Source organism: Theobroma cacao, chromosome 9, assembly GCF_000208745.1.
Source record: "Theobroma cacao cultivar B97-61/B2 chromosome 9, Criollo_cocoa_genome_V2, whole genome shotgun sequence".
Taxonomy (NCBI): Eukaryota; Viridiplantae; Streptophyta; class Magnoliopsida; order Malvales; family Malvaceae; genus Theobroma; species Theobroma cacao.
The window spans coordinates 20,866,376-20,873,125 of NC_030858.1; the positions used below are offsets into that span (position 1 = coordinate 20,866,376).

Consider the following 6,750-nt stretch of genomic DNA (forward strand, 5'->3'; position numbering starts at 1 on the left):
TATCATATATATATTTAGATATATATATATATATATATATATATATATATATATATATATATATCAACATAACACAGGGCACATGGATTCATCACAGTCACATTCCACAACACAAAACATTTCATTAAAAGCTTGTTCCCATGCATATTTTAGAGAAAACCAGATAAAATATTTCAATGGATTTAATTAAACACATATGCCCTAATCCTAAAACATTTTAATGCAAGTTCACTCACCTTACGATAGCGGGATATTACATCGCTATTTGTTGGGAGGTGTATCTAGCTATTCCTACTTGCCGGTCGCTCGTTATTTCCCTCAGCACACCACCACAGTATTCTAACTTTACCTTTGCACTTCCTAGCAACAATACAAACACAATATATTTAATTACATACGTGTACAGGTAGCACTTCAATCAATTAATCATTAATCTAATTTCACATTTTTCATCCTCGTCCTTCATAATAATTTAACATGCAATCCACATATATGCATCTATTTCTTTCAAATCTTAAGGTACCTTTATTGCCTTAAATAATTTAATAAAAGGTTCAACTGATCGAGTCAAATAAAATGACCATATTTATAATTTCTTACCTCTCAAATAAAACTCCCAGCTCCTTAACTCTATTGTGGAGCCTTAACTCTCTAGAGATCACTTTCCATAAGCTTGGGTTGAAACAGAAACGAACACGAAACAAGCTTCTCCAAATTTAGTTTACTATTTGTTACACAATCAAGACAACGATATTCAACCGTTTATTCTCAACTATAATAACTTAAAACTAAAGCTCTTACCTTCACCATGAATTCCCTAACTCCAATATCAATGCTAAGGAGCTCAAATCTCTTGGGAGAAAGCTTTAAATATATGGGGTTTTTAAGGAAAATGATGATAGATCTCTTTTTCCTCAAAAATGGTGGAATACCCAAAGTTGGTTGGCTGCTTGTTTCCATACCTTCCTTCTTGAATCGAGTTCTTTGTGGAGGATTTTGAGAAGGTCGGGTTTTTCACTTGGAAGGGAAAAAGAATTAGAAAAAGTCTTGCAAAAGAAATATTTTCCTTCCTTGCCGTGAATACCAATGAACTCAAGATAAGCATGGACTTTTTGTGTCACGACCCGAAACTCTTATCGGGCCCATGACAACCACCGCGACGTCCCGATTGGCACTCATTACCCCGAATGTCGATCGGAACCCCGCAAGGCTTAGCATCAGCTTCCATATATCCCCGGTGAGCGACAGTTATTAAATCTCATATTTCAAGAAATCATAAGTCATTTCCAAATCAAAACAATAAAATATTATTTTCTGGCTCACAGGGGTATTTTCGTCATTTTCTTTTAAATACCGAAACCCGCCAAAAACATTATGTAAAAGCTAAATATGTTCATACATACTTTAAATCAGATAACTGAAGTATAAAATTACTTTTATAGTGACACGTGGGCCCCCAACAGATTAAAATGCATCGAAAGTTGAAAACTTACAGCTTTTGCCGATTCAAGTCCAAATGAAGGTCCTTGTCAAAGTCAGCTAACTATGGAATTCCTTGAGCCTGAAATGTGAGGAAAGGAGGGTGGTGAGATTATAAAATCTCAGTGAGTAAACAGACACCATCTAAACTATCTAAAGGCGAGTAAATGGAGACAAATTAAAATATTCTTTTCCAATATATGTTTCATAACATGAATATTCAATTTACTCAATTAATCAACATGGCTTATATATCTCACAAAACTTAGCTCTTGCCAAAATCATTCTGCGGGCACCTTCGTCAAGGTATCCCACTGAGACCGCCAAGGCTGTTAAATGTCCCATACCCATAAACATGTTTTCGCATCTGACACACAGCCGTTCCTTGGCGTTGGCTGAGTCTCACTCTCACGCGGTGGTCCACGTGAAGTGCACTCAAATTTTTACCTCAGGAGATACTTCATCCAACATCTCCCCCCGGAGGTAAATATATAACTGAGTTACCGTGCCCCTCTCATAAGCAGTCCACGGAAACCCCCACCACTGTAATGACTATGGATTATTTTATCTACCACCTGATTTATAAAATCTTTTTCTGCATGACATGGCATTTTATCGCAACCTAGCCTCTCAAGGCTGAATACACAGTACAAATAATTCTAACACCAAAAACCAGTTTAGCCATTCACGCTCATATATCGTCACAAGCCATTCAATTTAAAACCATAAATTTACAACACAAGCAAGCAGTCTCCAATTACTCTATTTTCAAAACCAGTATTCAATTTTTCAAAAAATTTATAAAATCATTTTATAAAATCATAATTTCTTCTAAAACGTAGTAATTTACCATTTAAACCCATTTTCTATAAAATCACACAATTGTATAAAACTACTTTAGATAATTAAGACGACAATAAGTTTACTCACAGTTCTAGGAGTCGATGTACTCCTAATCCTAGTCTTCAAGCACAATTTCTGTACTTTTACCAGTGTAATTTACTCACCACCTATCCACAATGTACAATACATAATTCACCACATTAATGCTTAACCATTATAAAATCAATACAGGCTCGATGTATATGCATGATATGATATGCAACTTATCCGACTACCGCTTAAATGCGGTGTTGACCTAATTCGGCCTATTACCCGATTAAATGACAATTGTGTTCGATTTGGCTCCAAATTGCTCCATTTCATTTCTAATACCTCAATTCACTAAACATTATTCAAATAACACCAATTTCAGCATCAAAACCTTCCCATTTCTTCATGGAAAAATTCGGCCATTACAGTGCACTAACACAGTGATTTTTCCTACTTAATTTTCTCACCATAATTCATCATTTTCTAAGCCATTTCTCTTGAAATAATAATAATCCATCACCCACACACATCAAGGAAGATTCGGCCAATGAAGATTCATGGGAAAAATGGATTCTTTTCTTGTTGTTTTGCTTCTAAATATGCTAAACTAACTAAAAACACTAACATATCTTAAAATCAATTCAATCCAACATCTTTCTCTCTCCTTACCCATTTTGACCAGCCATGAATTCATCATGAAAACATGTAATTTAACCATGGAAATTAAGGGAAAATGCATGGGTAAGGTAAATCACTAGCAAAATCAAAGAAATTTTACCTTTACTTGATCAAATCCTTGAATTCCAACACTTTATCTTTGATTTTTCCCACCTATGGTTTGTTCTTCCTTGATTTCTCTTCTCTTCTGATTTGGCTGATCACTATGGGAGAAATGAGCTGATTTTTTACCTTTTTATAAAGAAATAATAAAATAATAAAAGCATGACACATGATATTTCCTTATTAGTTCAATTTTAAATATTTGACTTTTAATTCTTTAATTCTCATACACACATTTCTCATGTTTATCCATTTCCATGATGAATAAAATCCCTTGGTCTTGACAAGTGTCGGGGGTGAAAATTTATCGATTTACCCCCGGGGTGGCAAAATTATCATTTCGCCCCTATACTCTAAATTATATCAAAATTTAAAATTTTTCACTTCTAAACCTCAAATCATACTCCAATACTCAAATCATACTCCAATAAGTCAAATGGGGCCAAAAAAATCTTTTCTAAAATTTTCATTTTATCCTCAAGTGGCAAATGACCATTTTGCCCCTAGATAGTTAAAATTTCGGTTTGACTCCAAATTGATCATCGAACTCCGAATTACCATTTTGAGTCATCCCTAGATCATGAAACTCTTAATTTCACCTTAAAATTCCTATTTGAACTAGTTCGAGGCTTAATCGACTTAATGGTACCATTAGGGGCAATATCGTCTTTTAACGATTTCTTGAACTTCCTAAATATACAAACATTCTATTGAGCATGTAAATAACGTCGTAATTATTTTATAGAATAGGGTTTGACATTTTGCATGCCAAGTGGCAGCCAATATGGGTTGTTGGTAATCCCTATGAGCCAAGTGGCAGCCAATATGGGTTGCTGGTAATCCTAAAGAAGCATGAAAAAAGATGCAACCTTGTTCATGAAAAAAAATGTCGTTGGTTCCTAGGTGGTTTAGATAAAATATTAACCTTTGTATGCAATTTCTCTTCTTTTGACTTTTCTTTCATCTTTATCTTTTATTTTCTCCTCATTGTCTTTGTCATGGACGGCTTGTCCATGAATTTATGACTTTTGACTTATCTTCTCCACCCATTTTATGTGTTAAAATCACATGATTTGGCTTTATCACCTTCCACCCACCACTCACATTTTTATTCTTTATATTATTTTTACTTTATGGTTTATTTATTCATTCCTTGTGCCATTCAACGTATATGTATATCTCATATTACTCATAACCTAACCTTCCTTAATTAGGAAATTCCCTGTTTTAACTTCAAATATCAAAATTACAAATAAGGTCTTAAACTTTTCCTTATTTACCATGTGACTCCTCCAACTTCCATATTTTACAATTGGTTTCTTCCAACATTTCTTAAACTCCAATTTCCTTCTACTACCTTCTTCTACACATGTATAAACAAAGTATAAAGTTTGTACTCCAACGTGGTGTCCCCAAAATATTTAAAATATTTATTTACCCGCACTATCTTTACTTAATAAAGACAAGCGGCCCCATTAACGTCATTTTTCTCCGAAATTTTTCATTCTTCTTCTCCCCTACTTAGATTGACCATATACTACTTCTTCATTGGAAAATTTCGACACTGAATAAAATATTAATATTTTAATATTATTTTATTCTAAAAATTTCCTCTTGTCTCTTCTCGTCTCCTTGGTACTCAAAATACCTTATTATGCCTCAATTCACTTTTGAATCACTTTTTATGTCGTAAATTCTTTCTCGATAAAAATATTATTATTTTATTATTATTTCCTCGCGTGCGGAATATTTTATCCCAAACTATTCCTTTCATCTTTCATCACTTTTAAACATTATAATTAACCTCAATTGGCATCTGATAAGCTTTATTAGTCACCATATCAAAGTACAGGGTATTACATAAAGATTCATCCTTATGATGTTATCGAGATTTATAGTGGGCTTATCGGAGCAGTCAAGGTCAATAAAGAAAATCCCGAACCTTATAAAGTAGTACAGAAAGGGGTGCTATAGTCAAATTAGTGACTATAAAAAAGGCGTTTCTTGGGAGGCAACCCAAGCACTCTAACTTACCTTCTTTTATTTTCTTTTATTTATTTTTATTTATTTAATTATTAAATTATTAACATTCTCTTTTATTTTTGCAAGTACAAATAAAAACAAATTTTAAAAAAAATTAAAAAAAGGGGGGTAAGTTGCGGCTCTCACTAGGGGAGGCCGCGGCCTCCCAAACTTCAATGAACGTGGGTCGCGGCCCACTAAGCTTTAGGCAGTGGCATAAAAAACAAGCCATCGAGGTCGCTGCTCCCACATAAGGTAGGCCACGGCCCCCCTTAAAGTGGGCTGCCAACATTGGGTAGCCCACTACCCAAACCCAATCCTCCCCCCCCCCCCCTTTTTTTTTATTTGGGCAACCACTCCCCATAACCCCTCCCCCCTTTTAATACAAGCTACCAACAATGGGCAACCCATTACCCAATAAAACCCCTTATTTTTTTTTATTTTTTTTTATTTATTTCTTTACATTAATCTTTATTTATTTTCTTTTTGTAGTAAAAAAAAATTTCCTCATAAAAGTGAGAATGAAGAAGATGACAATAAGGAGGATGAGGATTAAAGCTTCTCCAAGATTCATCTAATCATCAGGGGAGTATTCTTTAGCTTTCCTTTATATTTTTCTAACATTGAGGATAATGTTAAGTTTAAGTTTGGGGGATGAATTTATTTTTCTAGTGGTAAATATTTTGTGAAAGTTTTAGATTTAATTTTATTTGCTTGTTTATCTAGATTTATAAATAATTTACGATTAGTTGGTAAATGAATTTATTATTTGTTTGAAACTTAGGAATTTATAGTAAAGTTGTGCCAATTTTTTCAATGATTTTTCTATCCAATGATGATAACTAGTTGTCTTTAACTCTTAGCTTTTGGTGAATAAGGTTTTTGTTTGGATTCATGTTAAATTCTTTTGTTAAATATCATTGTTAGGATGTGATTTCCACAATTTTGAGCACTATATTTTTTACTTTGAATTATTCTAAATATCTAGAAAATGTTTATATTATGTAAATTTTAAATTATGTCATGAATTCTAGAATTTGCTTGATTTTCTCTCGAGGTGAATTCCTAGGCAATACTTAGTTAAAGAGATGATTTAGGTCATCTTTGGACCGTTTGAGCCTAAAAGCCTACCTTGTTAAATTTTTTTCCCTAGTATACCCTTTTTGAGTCTAATTTTTATTTTTTTTGTTTAACTACATAATAATTAAGCCTAACCTTAAAATTAATTCTCCAATTTTGGAACTCTCACTCTAAACCATGTATATTGTTTTAGGAAATATAGATTGAGCTAAATATTGTAAAAGGTGGAAAAGTGATATTGATGTGAAAAAAAAAGTTCAAAATATGAAAAATAACCCCACTACCTATAATACAAAGAAAATAAGTTTGGGGAGTGTGAAATTGTGAAGAAAAAAACAACAAAAAGGTGTTGAATGAAGGAAAAGTTCAAATGTCACGACCCGAAACTCCCCATCGAGCCCGTGACAACCGCCGCGAAGCCTCGACAAACATTCTTCACCCCGAATGTCGATCGAAACCTCGCAAGGCTCTCGTATCAGCTTTCGCACTTCCCTGGTGAGCAATAGTTATCAAATA

The 6,750-nt window shown here is 33.5% G+C and overlaps 1 long non-coding RNA gene across 3 annotated transcripts in view; it reads right to left on the reverse strand.

The window, feature by feature from the left end:
- LOC108663376 overlaps positions 1–1,522 on the reverse strand; it is a 3,724-nt gene extending 2,202 nt beyond the window's left edge. For 2 of the 3 annotated variants that reach the window (XR_001929351.1, XR_001929350.1), the window contains exons 1-2: positions 601–1,100; positions 237–360 (exon numbers count right to left, since the gene is read on the reverse strand). This is a non-coding gene — a long non-coding RNA (uncharacterized LOC108663376). Of the gene's footprint in view, positions 1–236; positions 361–600; positions 1,101–1,493 lie in introns of those variants that run through there. The other variant, XR_001929352.1, reaches the window with a different exon arrangement.